The 16,843-nt window shown below is 40.3% G+C and overlaps 1 protein-coding gene across 18 annotated transcripts in view; it reads left to right on the forward strand.

Moving 5' to 3' along the window:
• Window positions 1-16,843, forward strand: part of APBB2 (amyloid beta precursor protein binding family B member 2) — a 193,218-nt gene that overhangs the window by 151,489 nt on the left and 24,886 nt on the right. Inside the window, exon 1 of one of the 18 annotated variants that reach the window (XM_075752267.1) lies at window positions 13,273-13,582. The exons of the other annotated variants lie outside the window; for them this stretch is intronic. The gene's annotated coding sequence lies outside the window, so the exon portion shown is untranslated. Of the gene's footprint in view, window positions 1-13,272; window positions 13,583-16,843 lie in introns of those variants that run through there. 18 annotated transcript variants of the gene reach the window in all.

Genomic DNA, 16,843 nt, shown 5'->3' on the forward strand with positions numbered 1-16,843 from the left:
GCCCGGTTTCGTGCTGTATCTGAGGACCAAAGATGAATTCCAGTTCTGGTGAGACTTCTGCAGAAACTCATGTCTCTGTTAAGAAAAAAATTGCACTTATGGAGTATGTGGGTGAAGTACACATCAAAGTTTAAAAACAAAACAAACCCAGTGATCTCCCTCTTGGTCATGAAAGGTAGAAGCTTCCTGTACTCTTTGCCTAAAAAGAGATTTTATTTGTAACATTGACAATACAGAGAACCTAGTAGAGCAAATAAACTAATCTTCTTCTCATGTTTCTACTATCAGAAGAGGGAATTGGCCTTTCTGTGTTGAAACGGAACATTTCTTGTTTCCAGAGAACATGACTTTTCTTGATTGGTTGCTGTAAACAACAGCAAGAAATAATTTCTTGAAGGTTTAATATATAAACACACCATCAAAAACAGCCTTACTATTTCATTTGCTGGCACAGTAATGTTCTTAGCCATTTTTATTGGAATCTGGGGTTTTTAATCATAAGAAGTTTGATTTCAGAGCTTTCCTATTCTTAGACCTTCATAAGAACTTTGATAGGTGCTTCTACAGAAATCTTATGTCCAGTATGGCTTTCAGGACTGGAGCCCATTCTTTTTGAAATTTAATTTGTTTATTGACCCACTTTAAAAAAATAAGATTGTAAGTAAAACAATGTACACATTATTTGTAAGTAAAGTCAGACTGTATGTGATGTTAAATAGCAGGTAGAAAATCCAAAAGACAAGCAGAAAGAACACACTTACAACTGAGTAGTTGGATGTAGTGTGTTTAGGGCATAGAGAGGTTCAGTATGGAAAACATGCTTTGAAAGGATAGCATAAATAATGTAGAATTTGCTGAAGAAGTACCAAAAGACAAGAAAAAAGAGAAGCTGAGCTGAGAAAATGATATTGTTGAGCTGGAAATTGCACTGTATCTCTTTTCACGTGTACCTTAGCATGCAGTCCTTGGGCTTATCGTGGTAAAATTACATATCGGTCCTGAGGTGAGAAACACCAGAGCCATTCACTGATTATAAAAGCAGCTTTCCCTGATTATGAGTTTGCCATCATCAGGAAAAAGTGAGAGGAACGCATTGCAGCTTTAGTGGATTAATTGTCCAGGAAGTTGACAAAATCCCAGTTCTGGGATGAAGCTCTTCCAGAAGTTGTTGCACCTGAATGTTGTTAATTAGCTACATCTTCTGGTCCAAGAGCCTGGATAATAAAATATATTGGATTTATTGGGAAAGGCAGTGTTTAAATTTTACAATATTGTAGAAATGTATATTTTCCTCTATTTTGAGGTATTTGAACCCCATAATGATCTGCAGGCCCTCCTTTTTAACTGTATTTTGCTTGTAGTATTTTATTTGGGTATATTTTGCTTTGGAAGATGAAAAGGTTTTCTAATGACACCTGACCAGATGATTTTCTAAGCTGTGCCGTAATGAAAGATTGATGAAATACAGAGATCTACTGATGAAAGTTTAATCTGAGGATGTGTCTGCTAACTCACCTCAGGCAGAAATGTCTTCCAAGAGGCTGAAATCACTCTCCTCATACGTTACACTACTATCTTGACCTCAAGAGTTACTTTATTTCAGACAGTTCTGTGAGAAGCAGAGGCTTCATCGTTTTGTTGACTTAGGCTGTGTGGTGATTATGTGTTTTGAAAGGTAGCATCCCTTGATTTCAATTAATCAGACAGTAAAATATGTTTGACCTTAAGAAAGGCCAGAGTGCTCTGATAAAATCGTGAACAAAAGCAGGTTTCCACAAGAGAAGTTGGTGGTTATGTATGTGTATACGTGTATATACGTGTAGACTCTGAGCACCTGTGTTTGATACGTATATATGGGCATTAAAGGAAAATAAATGTATCTGTCCATCTTTTCAGCAGACTGTTTCTTGGGTGATGTCCTGTGGGTTTTTTAACAGTAAAAGCCACTGTACTGTTTGTAGAGTTTTCCTCTCCTACTGTACTGAAACCAGAGTCTTGATGATTCATTTAATATTATTTGTTAATAAGAAAAATCCTCGTACTTGCTTAAATAGCTTGATTTCAAGATGAGTAAGGTCATTGTCACGTGGAGGATTTGTGGTATCACAGGTATACAGTGAGTAATTGTCAGTGCTATGTTTGCTTCTTAACAAGCAGCCCATGGCATGGTTTTTTCCTGGTCTTTAAAAGCATGTTGGAAAATATTAGCCTACTGAAGCTATAAAAGCATTGTTCTTTTCACTTGCGAGCTGCAGGACTGTACATTAATCATTCCTCAGGTTGGGTTTTGTCTCCCCTTCTCAACTGCTGGTGCATGCCCTTTGCTTTCTGAGCAGCTCACTAACAAGGAAGAGAGAAAAGGTAATGGCCCATCAATTTTGTAAAAGAGTTTCTGTTAGCACATTTCCCTGAATCCTTCTTTATCTTCATTGCTCTTCCACCAATCCAAAGCCTGCCTCGACCTCTATGGGACTTTAATTGCCTAAGAGATCACGGTTCCTTCTGTCGTGGTGTCTCCATACAACAGCAGTATATTCCAGCTGAAAAATTCAGCCGTCAGCTGGCCAGGAGGGCTGTGGCTGGGTTCAGGAGACAGCTTTGATGGGACTAAATATGCAACCAGTTGCTGGACGGCACAGGCACCTGGCATGTGGGACAAAACACGTAGCACGTGTCTTTGGTCATCCACTAGCTTTGTCATCACATAGCCCAGGTTTTGTTTTTTCCTGTAAAGTTTGTGTGTTTCCCTGGCAGGCTGAGGAGGGAGGGAGGTTGCTTTTGCTTCTCAAGTGGTAGAGAGGCAGATTCTCCGATCTTGGCGTTTTCTGATTGTAGGCTCTGTGACTAGACAGTGTAAAAGCATTGTGCTCCCTCCTCTGCCCTAATAATGCCTGTTTTGGCAAGTGGTGGTGGTGGTGGGGATCTCTTCGTCTCTGTGGGTGTCCATTGCCCTGCTGCTTTGAACCACTGCTGGTTTTCTGCTGCTGAGACATCAGGGAATAAAATGAGGCTGGGAATCAAAAAGGGGAGAAAGGCGGAGAGGAAGAGAGCATGCACCAAAGATGAGGCTCAATCATTACAAAGGGACGACAGACTGCTAAATGGATAGATGCCTCAAGTCAGATGGATATAATCCTGTAAGGCTGTAAGATAAGAAAGTCATAACAACAAAACAGAAATTACCTGAGCGCTCTTATCTCAGGAGCTGTTAGGGCAAGAGCTGAGAATACTGTAGGGTTGACGTGAATGAGAACATGGGACAAATTTGTGTAAAGATGAGGAGGAAATGGCATAAACCGATGGCTCAGATTCCTCAAAATATGGGGAATTAAAAATAGTGTCCTATCTTGCTGTTTCAACAGCTAAATAAAAATGCCCTGGCTTCAGAGGTGTTTAGCACCTGCACTGTAAGCTGACTTCAGTAGGATCGCAGTGTCTTTTGAAAATCAAATGTCTAAATAAAGATTTAGGAACCTTTCTCTAGACATGCAGAATTGGAAGTTTTCACTTGAGCGACAGTGCTACAGCAGGTTAAATGTTTTATCTTTAGTTTGAGTGTGTCTTAAGCTTTGAGGGGTAGGCGCGTGTCTGAGCAAGAACTGATTTGTTAGAGGACAGAAAAGGGGTGAGTGGGGAATGTGGAAGCTGTGCTGCCAGTCGAGTGCCTGTCTCATGGGGTTATGATCTGTATTTCCTGGCTGAAACTACATCTTTACAGGTATTACGTGGCTTGAGCTCCAGTGCATGTCTATCATATGGACATGAGATTTTAGGAGGGATATCTGGCCTTAATTAGACAATTAAAAGCTAAGAGAAGAACAGACAATAAATACAAGTTTCGCATGGTTGGGGTATCCTGTGGTATCTGTAATTTATTGTTCCCCCTTTCAGAAAATACTTTATGTGCAAGCAACACAACATCAGGCTTCAGTGATGCAGTGTGGCTTATAGTTGTGTTGTTCAGGGAGGTGTTTAGGGTCTTCAGGGTTTGCCTTCCCTTCAAGGTGATGACTGAATGTGCTGTGAGATTGAGTCTTTCTCTGATTGCATGAGAGAAGCTTATAAGGCTGTACAAGATAATGAATAATAAAACTTTCTCTTCTGCATTAAAGAGATGTGGTCAAGAAAAAACAGAAAATAAATTAAAACTGAGGTGCTGTTTGCACCTGCTCTTCTGAAAAGATAACACCCTTTAAAGAATTTGTAATTCCAGCTGAACTCCTCAAACTCAGAGACACCATTAATCAATATTTCCTATTCCCCTCGGTCCCCGTAACCTTGGAGAAAGGGCAAAACATACTGTGAGGAATCACGTAAATAGGGCATATTTACGGGAGGGATTACACTGGAAGAAAAGGATTTTACTGGCTCTTGTGACCCATTTTCTTAGCTGGTTTTGTAGAGTAATCTTTTGCTTTATCCTTTTCCCTTTGCCGACTGCATCTGAATATCCTTTTCTGTGTGTTTTGATAGCATTTCCACCTCTCACTAAGAAATAGTTTAGGTGATTATTTATACAATACTTCCCATTTATATCCATAAGGCCTGACATCACTGTTTGCAAGTGCAGCGTGTTCTAGGAAGGGGTAATGAAACAATACAGCTATGAAAGGGGAAATCCAGTCAAGCTTACAGAATTAATGTATTTTCAGACAAATATAGTTAAGTGAGTGCAAAAAGCTGTGTGTGTGCTTTCTTACTTTGATTAATGAAACTGGTTTATTTTAGTTTTGGGATATAACATGAAAGACATGGTAGACTGAAGATGCATTGAAATAGGCCCATATTAACTTGAAATTAGCACGCATAGTTTTGCACCGATGGATGGGTTTCTATCAGTAGAGGCTTCAACTGTGTTAGGGCAACATCACTCTATCCTTTCTGCCTAATACCACTAATGAGATGAAACATTATGACATGTGACAGCGAAGAATTTTTCTGTTCTACAGATGAGTCTTGTGAGCAGCTCAGGTACTTACGAACGTGGATTCACCCTTTGATAGCAGCTGAGAAAAAAGGATATGCTTAGGGAGAATTTTGGCCACGGAGCTCTAGATATTTGATAACCTTTGAAAAGCTTAAATGCAGAAAGAGCAGTTGAGAAGCATAGTAGCTGGTAGATTAGCACAAGTGTGGAGAAGTCTCACGGACCAAGGGAATTGGGACAAACACAGATGAGGAGAATTGTAAGGATTTCTGTGGGAGGTGGGGAGAGGAACAGAGAAGCCCCTGAAGGAGAGCTCAAGGTTGTGCTGTGGCATTTGCTCGTAAAGAAGTGGGGAAAATGGCAGGAGGAAGACTACCCTTCTTATTAGAAAAAACAACCAGACAACCATTTAAAACGTGTGACTTGCTGTGCTAGCGGCTGGAGCATGACAACAAATGCTTAGTCACCTTAAACAGACCCCTGTTTAAGTATTTTAGTGTAGAATGTCTTTAGTATTCTATATTTATTTTCAGGAAATAATGGAGAATATCGCCTATAATTTGGAAATTGTATCTAGTGTTTCTTCTGGGAGGCAGACTTTTTAAATGGCACTTGGAATTGTTCAACTGTAAAGCTTTCAGTTAAGACAAATGGTATGTCTAAACCTGGACTACAGATAACCACTGCGATGTAGTCAGGTTGTCTCAATTAATAAAGAAGACGGCATATTGACTGAGTCCCTGGCTTAAAGTATTTCTACACATTTGTGCTAGAAAATCTCCACACGTTCCCTACAATTCCAGCTATTAAACTCCAGTGCTTTAGGATACAACTAGGGCAATCTGTGAACTTTGGTGGCTATTGCATGGGTCCTGCGACCTGAGCTGCCTGTGAAAGTGTCTGTGGCTCAGGAGAGCTACTGGCTGCCAGTTTGGGGTGGAAATCTGATGCTTTCTTCTGTTATTCTTTTCACCGTATGTTAATCAAGCAGATGCTACATCCAGGCTGAATTCCTATATTTAACTGCTGCTTTTACTCTGTGGCAAAACAGCATGCCAGTGATGCAAAAAGCAGCTGCTCTCTGGCTCTGTAGCTGTGAAGAGAAAACATCCCGCTCCCAGGCTCTCCACACGCAGCCCTCCTTGTTTTCAACACCCAGTTAGAAGCTTTGGTCTTAAGTGATGATCAAACATGGTTTAAATTTACCTCACTTGGGCACGTACACAATCTGTTACTTCCTCTTACAGGGGCTACGCTAACAAAAACCAGCATCCTCCTTCCCAAACCAGTTGGAGTGGATTGAAGGCACCTGCCTTTCACACCTCATCTTCAGCAGCACTGAAGTTAGACTCTTAGTTACACATCTGTCAGATGACATGTCAACAGTAGGGACTGTGTATAGAGGGAGCCACCCTCTATAATAAATAAATTTTCACAAGAGAATTAGGCTTTGACAGCCTTATGAAGGCTCTCAAATAATATCAAGTCAATAACACTTTTCTTCAAAAAAAAAAACCAAAAAAAAAAAAACAAAACTTAACTGTATTTTTTGTTCTCAAGACCTTGTCTAGTCTAAGGCCTCTGTAGCAGGTAAGAGAAAACCAAATTAATCCACTGTGAATTCACTTTGCTAGTCTAATTTATGTTGAAACCGATCAGTTACTAATAAGGTGGGCATATAAAAACCTTCTGAGGAGAAAAGCCACAGAGAGCATAGACCACTGAAGAAAAGAGCAGTGTTTTAAGAAAAATTGTGCTAAGAATACTTAAAAGCACAATGCTGGCTGTGATGTTCAATACACCTCTTTGTTACCTTGATTATAGTATGTTTGTATGAGCAGTAACAGACTTTTCAGTTGTATGGTGGCTTATTTGATAAGGTCAGCCTTTTGTAAGATATATATTTACTACACTTATTATTTTCTATTGTAGGCAAAAATTTGACTTCCTAAAAATTGTTAATATGCTGGGCAGGTAATTTCTGAAAAAGTAATTCAGAGGAGAAAACTTACTGTGCAAGGGAAAGGGTTTCATTTGATTTTTTCTGTTATGCTACTTAATGAAAAGTGGGACATTCACAACTTTCTAATATAACAAATTAAAAAGCAAAAGTACAGCCAGAAAATTACCTGTCTCTAGTTCTTCTTCCTGTCCAAACGGTTTATGCCAGTACTGTACTGGTGGGTTAGAGAGCGCTAGGATGTTTCTATATATGCCTTTACTGTGTAAATATTTATATCCACCTACATAAACACACTTTGCATGTTTGCATCAGTGTTACACTCCTGCTATCAAGGGGCTAGTGACATGCCTATGATACTTGTAAAGCACTGAAGCTCTTCTGGAATTTGGTATATGCTACAGTAAAATAAGGTCCAAATATTGTTCTGTGTCTCTCTCTAAGCACAGTCACAAACTTGACTGAACTGCACTGGTATAATAATTTGGAATTTGTCTCTAAAATATAAGAGGATGCTCTTGCTATCAACTTACCACTTCAATTATTTAAATGTTACATCTGCCTTGGGATGCTTTTCCACATTTGCTACTAGCTGATTGCAATTCAAATATTTATATACAGTACATCTTTATGTAAATCATAGCATATACTGTCTTATCCATTACATGTATTTAGAAAGTATTTTCACTTCAGGCTTTTAATTCTGAGGATGGTGTGTAGGCCTGATTCCTAACATTGGCTCCATCAGGGAAAAGGGCCTTTGTCAGTGGTATTCAGCAGGATTTGCCCTTTGGCGATGGAAGTAGATGGCTACTGAAGTCTCGTTGATAGGTGCAGACTGATTAGCAGAAACGTAAACACTAATTTGAGGAAGCTAAAAAATGTTTTTCAACAGATAATTCAAGTGTCTGAAATATTTGGGTTTTTTTTTTTTAATGACTGAGTTGGTTTTGTATTTAGAAACTGCGTTACATGAACATCTGTATTTTTGCAAAAAGAGAACTGTACTAATGACATTGAAAAATCTGTATGCATTATATCTCTTGTGATGACAGTCTGCCTCACGTAAATGCTATTCATCTTAATGCCATAAAAAGAATTTCAATTTACAATTTGAATGATGCATTAAACATAGAACTCAATTGTCTCTAAAATTTCAATATTTTACTGCTTGAAGTTCCCCTCTCCCTACCTTGATTAATTTCAAAGCTTGGGCATATGCTTGCGTGCCCCTCAGTCTGACCAAATTCCCCTTATAATTGATGGGAACTTTTTTATTAACTTGAACATTAATTGGGTTAGTCCATAACTTACAGATGTGGACCTGGAAAACCTGGATACTGCTTAGCAAAATCAATGTGATACCCCTGGGAGTGGCAGGATTTTGTAAATGTTGTTTCTTAGCAGGGTCAGGGTTCTTCACGTAGAAGAACAAAACAGCAAGTGGAAAAGTAAGGAGCCTGCTATGAATCTTAGAAGAGTACGAAAGAGTTTGAGGTCTGCAAGGTCAGGCGAGGTGGCTGACCTCAGTAGGTGACCTGATCTGCTGCTGATCTTATGTTTAATATCGATGAAATAAATTAATTTTTCCACTTCAGACAAGCACCTGTAAAAGTGAGCTTGCCTGTGTTCTGGGATGCTGTTACTGGCACGTGGCAGTCTTTGGGATGTTGCTGTATTTGTCAGGAAGATGCAGGAAGAGGAACTGTCAATTACTTAAGGAATAATTTTTCAGTAGCTCGGAGTGGAAGGGTCCCTGGGTCCTCATGGCCTGTCCTCTGCAATTACAGACACAATCTCCCAGTAGTTAAGGTCCTTCTTTTGGCAAGCTGATAGCAGGTCTAGTTCAGTTTGCTAAGGATGTATTGAATAGCTTTTGTTTTGTAGTCATTTGTCATCAGTCTTTCTTCTTTGATTAAGAAGTTTATTTTCTGCCTGCTCCTTTTGGTGTTGTCTGAAGAATCTAAACTTTACATGTGTATCTCCAAAAATGTACATATACATTTAAAATAAAATGTACCCAAACCCACAAAAAACCAGGCACAATAAGGACGATTCTTTTTTTTTTATCTTTTGTTTGGGCACTCATGTGTATTTTAGGAAAATTAGTTTTCTTTTCTGCTTTTGCTCAGCTACCAATAGGAACATGATGAGATGAATTAGACAAAGCAAACTGAGCAATTGCTTGTGCCCTCTATTCATTTATGAAGTACATACGTGGCTTCAAGGGCCTTAGCTTAAAAAACAAACAAAGCCCTTCTGGGATACTGCCAACCCAGGCATTCATAAATGGTATTCAGTCTGTCACTTTTGAGCCTTTAGGATTCAAGGTATAATTTCAAAGTTTCCTCATCCATCCACAGGTGCTGGAAACTTCTTTTGTGGTCTGTACGGAGAGCCTCATATCCCTGTCTGAATCCAGGATTTAAACTTTATGAAATGTTTCCTCACTCATCCCTCACCTTGCCCCCCCTCTTTTTGAAAATAATGTGAAATTTCAGATAAATTAGAAGATTTGGCACTGCTGTTGCTGCTCAATAATTTGTGGTGAAAGTAGATGATTACAGTGATGGGGCAGGAGGTTTTAAGCTTCTAGGTTGTTAAAGACTAAACAAAATCGTTGTTGTGCTCTGAGTTTTGATAAAAGGACTAGGTTTTTGTTTCCTGGAAATGTCAAAATGTTTTGCTTTGGGATAGGATGGATGCCTTAAAAGAGCAAAAGGCAGGGCAAGCTTGGGAAACGTTTATTTCTTTTCCAGTAGGGCAGAAGTGGAGCTTTGCTGCAGGTGCAGGACCTGGGATGCAAACGAGCTTCTGCTTTTATCTGAAGTGTAGGACTACAAGTCTACAGGTCTACAAATGTGAGCCAGTAGTGTGAGTGCAGCTACTAAGGCTGACTGCCTCTCCACCCGCAAAAATACACTCTTGGTGTCACAACATGAATTCATTGCTATAATACAATTTTCCTTTTGTTCAAACTGAAATAAACTGCAACCTGAATCCCAGTTCCTTACTCAGAAACTAATTTTCTTTTTTCCTCAAAATTTTCGATATGTGAAACCCTGGGATCCAGTCCTTACACACGCTCAGGGTAGGTGTGAGGATCTCAGCTGCTGATAGTGTTTTTGTTTCTTTAATCCAGCCACAGCTCTGCTGGTATTACCAGGGCTGTGTGTGATGGCATACTCGGTATTTTGCTCTGAGGTAAACAGCTTCTGGCCATGCAATTTGAATATTTGATCAATTTGTAGAGAACATGATCCCACCCCTATGTCTAGAGTATAAGCTAATTTCGTTTACTCGGATGCCCTACTGTTCACTGGCAGTTTAACCATAGAGTTGGGCACATCATCACTGCCAAGTGCGTGGAGATCTGCCCAGATTCTTTACGGTGTTAAATATCCACTCCCTGATTATGAGCTTGGCTCAACCTTATCTCCAGTGAGGAACACAGCAGCTTGAGGACATACAACCCAGCTGGGGACCCATGAGAGGGCAGCACGTGATAGCTGGGAGAGGCTGGAACAACACGCATTGTATTTATACACCAGGCATGCCCCCAAACACCCCTGTTGCCTTGAATTTGGCAGTTTTGGCAATGCAGGAGTTGAATTTGTCAGATCTTCATCAGCTGAGAGCTCGCCTGGGCAGTTTTCTCCTTGCCAGGGTTGGCTGCTTGTGATCTTTTTGTCAGTGTAAATTTGACCCGTTACCTGCTGCAAGCTCATTTCTTTTGCAGCCTGTAGGTAAAATACAGTGAAAAGATCCCTCCTGCCTAGTGATTTGGCTACAAGCTCACAGCAGTGGCGGGCACTGGGAAATGGGGCTCAGTGCGGTGTTTGCGCTGGAAATGTTTTCACGTGGTAGCAGTCGCTGCTGAGGAGAGCCCATCAGCCAAACTCAGCAGCCCATGTTGAGTGCTGCAACTTCCACGACTCATTTCAAAACTTGAGTTATTGATGATTATTCTTTAAAAGCCAGCTCAAGAAAAAAGACTTTTGTTTGAGTTTCACCTTTCGTTTTCAGAATACATATATTCAGCCACGTAAACTCTAAGAAATCAGAAATCAGACACCACCACCCCCCAAAGCCAGCACATAAAATTTTAAATTCCTGTTTGAATTCACGTTCTTGGGCGGGATTGAGGATTGTTAAAGCTAAGTTTTGCCAGAACGACAACAAACACAGGGCACAGTTGTAGTTACTGAGCAAATTGCTTGTGCACAAACAGAAAGACATTGGGCCCAAATTGTTCTTCGTTTTCAGAAACTACCTGCTGGCCAAGCCCTAGGAGATTTTCCTGTTGCTGGTGGCAGAGGTAAATCTGTTGTCCTTTCCATAGACAGCAACTAGGAACAACAAACTTAGAGGACCCAAGACTGTGCGGCAAGGGAAAGGGAAGCTGAACTGCTGATACAGGGCAAGTTATTTCTCAGCAACAGAGCCAGCATGTTTGTATCTAGCCATACCATTACTGAAAGGTGCACAGGCAGTACATATTGCATCTGTCACGTACCAAAATATCACAACCAACACAGATTTAGAATTCAGTCCCAGTTCATTTATTGGATAGCCAGCTAAAAACTTGAAGACTGGGATGTAGTTTTAATTATATTTATTGTTACAGGTTTCCAAAGTTCTGCTGAATCTCTTTTCTTGTACTGAAGAGAGGTTCAAGGAAGAGTGGTTCTCTCCCACAAACTGTTCCAGCATATTAAAACGGCAAAATCTGGCTTCTCTCCTTAGAAGCCTTTTAAGTCAGAGTGTGACATTGTTCTCATGAATGCTGTCATTTGGCCAGCTGGAAAACTACCATATTCTGTTGTATGCTACTTGCTGAGAGTAAAAGAGAAGAACCGCAATGGAGAGGGTAGTTGTCAGAGTTATCAGATTAATTCTGTCTTCATCTGCAAATTGAAACAAGTTACACTGAATGCATATTGGAACCTGGATTGAAACCGTAGTGCATGTATATTTTACTGCATTTAACCAGTTTCAGGTGCCATTTTGCTTGTCCATAAAAATGCTCATTTCTTTCCCCACAAGTGGATTCCACATATGTAACAAGACTTTTGAGAACTTACTTGTTTGCTTCAGTGCAAAAAATTATTACATGGCCTTGAATTCTGTTAGAGTTGGGCATCCAGCATGTCCAAGAAAGAAAGGGTTGGATCTGTTTCTTCTTAGGCAGCATCAACAGATTTGTTTATTAAATTCCAACCTGTTACTCCCATGGAAATCAGCGGAAAGCTTTCAGGATGGCACAGGTTGTCGCTTGAGCATAACTGGTCCTGCCAAACCTTGTTGATGATATGCAGGAGGGAAGGAAGGAACCTCACTAGACTCTCAGGGTATATTTAGGCTGTGAACAAACATCCTGCTCCCAATGCATCTGTGTGGCTGGAAGAAGTGACTGCCAGAAAACTGTCCTTAACTGCTTTTCACCCTCTCAAATCTGCTGGTAGAAATACCTGTGGTATACATGTTCCCTGCCCTGCTTTCACTGACTTTGAGCTCAGCTAGTTTAAAGAGGGTGCTTGGTGGGCATTTGCCATGTTTTCCTTGAGGAGGGCAGGGTGTGCAGCTTCACTGGCACGTTTGAAGGAGCGATTCCTTTGGATGGGGAAGGGCGAGGTGCAGGGTGGTGGTGACCCATGTCCTCACACCGTTGCAGTTGTGCCTCGGCTGGAGTTTGCCTCCCCCCAAGTCCTCCCCTGCATCTCGGAGGAGTGATGTGCAATGCCGTGGGTAGCTGTGAAGGCTGAACACCCTGGGATGGGGCTTAAGCTCTGCCACGTTTTGAGTGCAGTCCCCTTGGAAGCGGCTCTTTATTGCTGGTTGAGCACATTTGATGGGGACTTTTGCCAAATAAAAAACGGAGCTCCGGGAGCGATGTGTTTACTGTCACCTTTAGTGCAAGCAACACCTCTAAATTAGATTTACTGTTATTGCATGTGTCAGTTCTGGAAAATCAAATTATTAGGTGTGTTTGTTTTTACAGCTTACAGATAAATCTCACTTCTAGCATAAGCAGGTGTAATTTCATTGAAATAAGTGCAGTTGTACTTCTGTCTGAATTCTTGGGTTTGGCCGTAAATCTTTGCTGCCTTTTAAAGAGACTTTCTTTCTCTGTTGCATTCAGTTCAGAGTCACACTGTGAAAGCTTTGCACTGGTTTTGGAAAACTGGGAGGGGAAGACTCCCTGCGCTCTTCCGCTTTCCCCAAAAGATTGCTTCTGTCACAGCAGATTAATCTTGGAAGTTTACAGGCTAGAAACACAATGCGTAGCAGTGAAGATTTGTTAAAGGGGGAGGAGAGGGGCCTCTTCTGCGGGTCAGAAATGGTAAAAGCAATGGGAAGGGAGGAGAAGACACACCCCTGATGGAGCGGTGCCTTCTAGGGAGAAGCACCCACATGCTCACAGCTGGAGCCAGCAAACACAAGCGTGCACAGTCTGTGAGGAGAGTAGGAGCTGACATGATGTGCTTCAACTCGATGCAAAATGAATGAGCTGCTGTTCTCGGGGGTATTCGGTCCCCGTCGTTGAAGTACAAGTACACGGCTACATCAAGTGAACTTTGCATCATCCAATGCATAGATATATGCTGACGGAGACGGGGACCAGGCAGAGCGTTGGCTTGGGTGTTTACATATGACGTGCTTGGCATTAAATTCCTGTTTGCTGCAACAAAAAGGTAAGAAACTTAAAAAGTGGCAAGAAAAAAAGCTCAGCCTCCCCCCCCCCCCCCCAGACAACTGTCTCACATTAGGAGTAGCCTTTGTCTTGAGCTGTGTTTTCAGAGCTATGGTCCATTAGTCTAAAGCTTCTGTGTGGATGCCTGCAAGGCAAATTACAGCTCCTAGTGTGACAAAGGCAAGTCAGATTTCTTTTCTCCAAGAGCTGACACTTAACAACCTTCAGGAGAGCACTGTAGCAGAAATGCTGGACTGTGTGCTGAGCGGTAAGTATTTGATGCTGTTCTCCCTCTCCTTTATCCCTTCAGATGCTGCTCATTTAAGCAGTAAGCTAACTAATGGATTGTGATGATTAATAGGTTTGGGGGTCTCTGTTCAGCTTGGAATTACATGTTCCTAAACTGGCTGCGGTTACTGGCTGCATATTCACCAGCCTGCTTCTGTAGAGGATGTTCATGATTTGTTTTTACTGCTAATGCTGTGTTAATGGATTAAAAAGATGCTGTAGTTAAGAACAGCAGAAACCTCATTTACTGAAGAGAAGAAACCTCCCTATATTTTCCCCAAACATACAGCGCCTGTATAATTATTTATGTGTAATTCCCAGCTAACTTCTAGCTAGCCAGTCTGGGCTTTCTTCTTTCAGCCTATAATTGACAATGGAGATTGTGCAATTTGAAATCTTTATAGAGCTCCAAAAGAAGTGAACATGTTTGAAGACAGAAGTATTACACTGTGTGTGGGGACACGTGTGTAAAAATGTATTTAGTTGAAGTGAAATGGTTAATGGCTCTTTTGACAGAAGAGGAAACTTCATGATTTAAATGTAATATATTGTCTTGAGGTCTCTGTGCTTGCTTAATCCTATCTGTATTCATAAAGAATTTGCAGCAGGAGAAATTTCATTGATTTGTTAATTGATATATAGCTTTGAATCCTCATTAAACTGGGTGCAGAGGGAAAGGAAGAGAGACAAGCACATTTATCTTTTTTTTTAAACTCAGCAGCTTCACTCTTAAATTAGGTTTCTTGCCTGTTATGGAACCTCATTGCTCTCACTGTTCTGTGCAGTAATTTTTGCTTTCATAAAGGATAGCAAACATTGCTGAGTCGTGATCTCTATCAGGGAAATATATGAAGTGTTTCATCTCTTAAAACTATGGCTTTAATTATGTTTTTGTAGCTGTTGCTTTGCAGTTAATGTAATTATAACAACTTGTGAGTGAGGAAAAGGATATTATTTAGCCCTGGAGCATTTCTCAGTAATTATTTATTTTCATAAGGAGTTAAAAGAGAGAAAGGTAGTGGGTTTTTATTATGTAATACCAGTTAGAATTTTTTTTTTTAAAGTACGGGTTAGTTTTCCCTTCTACAGCAATGGATTTATATAAATAAATAACCCTATTTATGAAGATATTTTAAACACTGATCAGTTGGAATACAGATGAGGATCAAACAAACTGTGCGAATTAGTATTTTAGATATTGATGGTGTGTATTGAAGGTCCGTGGTGTTTCTTGTATTGTTACAGTCTGCTGGGTATCCTGTTGGGCAAGGCTTTCTGGTTCGCCCTTCAGAGCTTCCTGTGTTTTGTGAAGTGAAGTAAAACTCTGGTACTGGGGACAAAATTCTGATCTAATTGGTATTAGAGTGCTGGTATTGATTCAGCTGCTCTGAATAGCTTTAATTGGTGTTAGAGTGCAGACTCTGTCCCAGCACAGTTTGAGATAGGCTGAGGTAATCTTATTCTCTGAGTGAAGTTAATCCAGGTCAAAACCTGAAATTTAACAATTCTAAATCAGGGAATATCAAGTCAATAAGAAGCATTCAGTTTCATTTTCTCCTGTTAGAAAATAACTGGCTTGTTCCTGAATTTGAGTTGGTACCTGCCAAAGAAAACACTATCCTCTGTTGTTGTTGTTGTTGTATTTTGATGTGATATTAAAGCGTTGTCTGTATGTTTTAAGAAGTTTCCAAATTGGAAATATCTATGGCTGACTTCAATAATTCTTAAAAAAATTAAATCAGAAAATCTCATCTCCAACTGATCCATCTAAAATGGTGATCTAGTGATTTGGGGAAAAGTTGGCCTGCCATTCAAAGTTCTTTTCATGCTTCCAGAAATGCGTTAGTTTTCCCTAACAAGCCAAACATAACATTTCCTAAGGAGAGGGGAATGGTCTGCAGTGAGTTATGGAAGATGCTCCTGGCCTACATCTGGAGAGGAGGTGCCCGCAGTGGCCACATGCTTCAGGGAGCTGTAAGTGCAGCCACTCTTTCATCTCAGGTCTTCAGTTACTGTCATTTACTGTGTGCAGAGGAGGGCAAACCCTGAAGAAATGGTAAAGTGACCTGAGGTTGCTTATTTATGGAGAGGATTTGAGGAATGACAAGGAACCAGCTTGCCTGTTAGATACTTACTGATTCAGAGCCTCTGGTCTTAAGAGTACAATTTGGTCTTTACAAAATGTGGATTCATATAATGTGTCAGGTTGCTTCATATTTTCTTTTTAATTAAAAATAGACTCTGGCTAGATTATAGTAGTCTGCATAATGTATGATTAGCAACAGAAGGCTAGATAAAGCCATCAATTTTTAAGCAGAAATCTTTGCTACCAGTGGAGAATTGCTTAAAAATTAATGGCACAATCTGGCCCACAGTGAACAGGGGATTTCTGCAGAAAGCGTTAGGTGTACTTCTACTCAGTCTGCATCCTGGTGGTGGCAGGGACCCAGAAACTCAAGGCCAATCTGCTGGAATAGTCTGATACTTGTTGGAAGACAGAAGGCTTAAGGACGATTTAAAAAACAAAAAACAAACAAACAAAAAGAGAAAAAAAGGTTAAAAAGCTACCAAATCCTTAGAAAAATAATAAACCACAGCTATTTTCCTTTCAGTGAAAGCAACTCTATTTCTCTAATGGCATACATAAGTGAAGGACATAATCATTCTCTAAGCAACAGAGAGACTTCCAAATGCACAGAAGTGAAGATTGTTTCTTTCATTTATTCCTGTTATGTTGTTGAGGTGTGAATACATTTTACATAAACATTTTGCTGCATTAAGTGCTACTAGACTTCATAATTACAAATTAGAAAACCAGAGTAGGGTCTCTTCTGTGCCTCAGAGGATATGCTTGGACAAGTGCTTATAACTGTAAATAAAGACAAAAAGCTCATGCCATGCGTCATTATTTTTAATCAAGTAAAATGTGGTTTACCCCATTAAAACTCTACAGTAATTGAAAGCAAAGACATTT

This window comes from Balearica regulorum, chromosome 4 (assembly GCF_011004875.1).
Source record: "Balearica regulorum gibbericeps isolate bBalReg1 chromosome 4, bBalReg1.pri, whole genome shotgun sequence".
NCBI lineage: Eukaryota > Metazoa > Chordata > Aves > Gruiformes > Gruidae > Balearica > Balearica regulorum.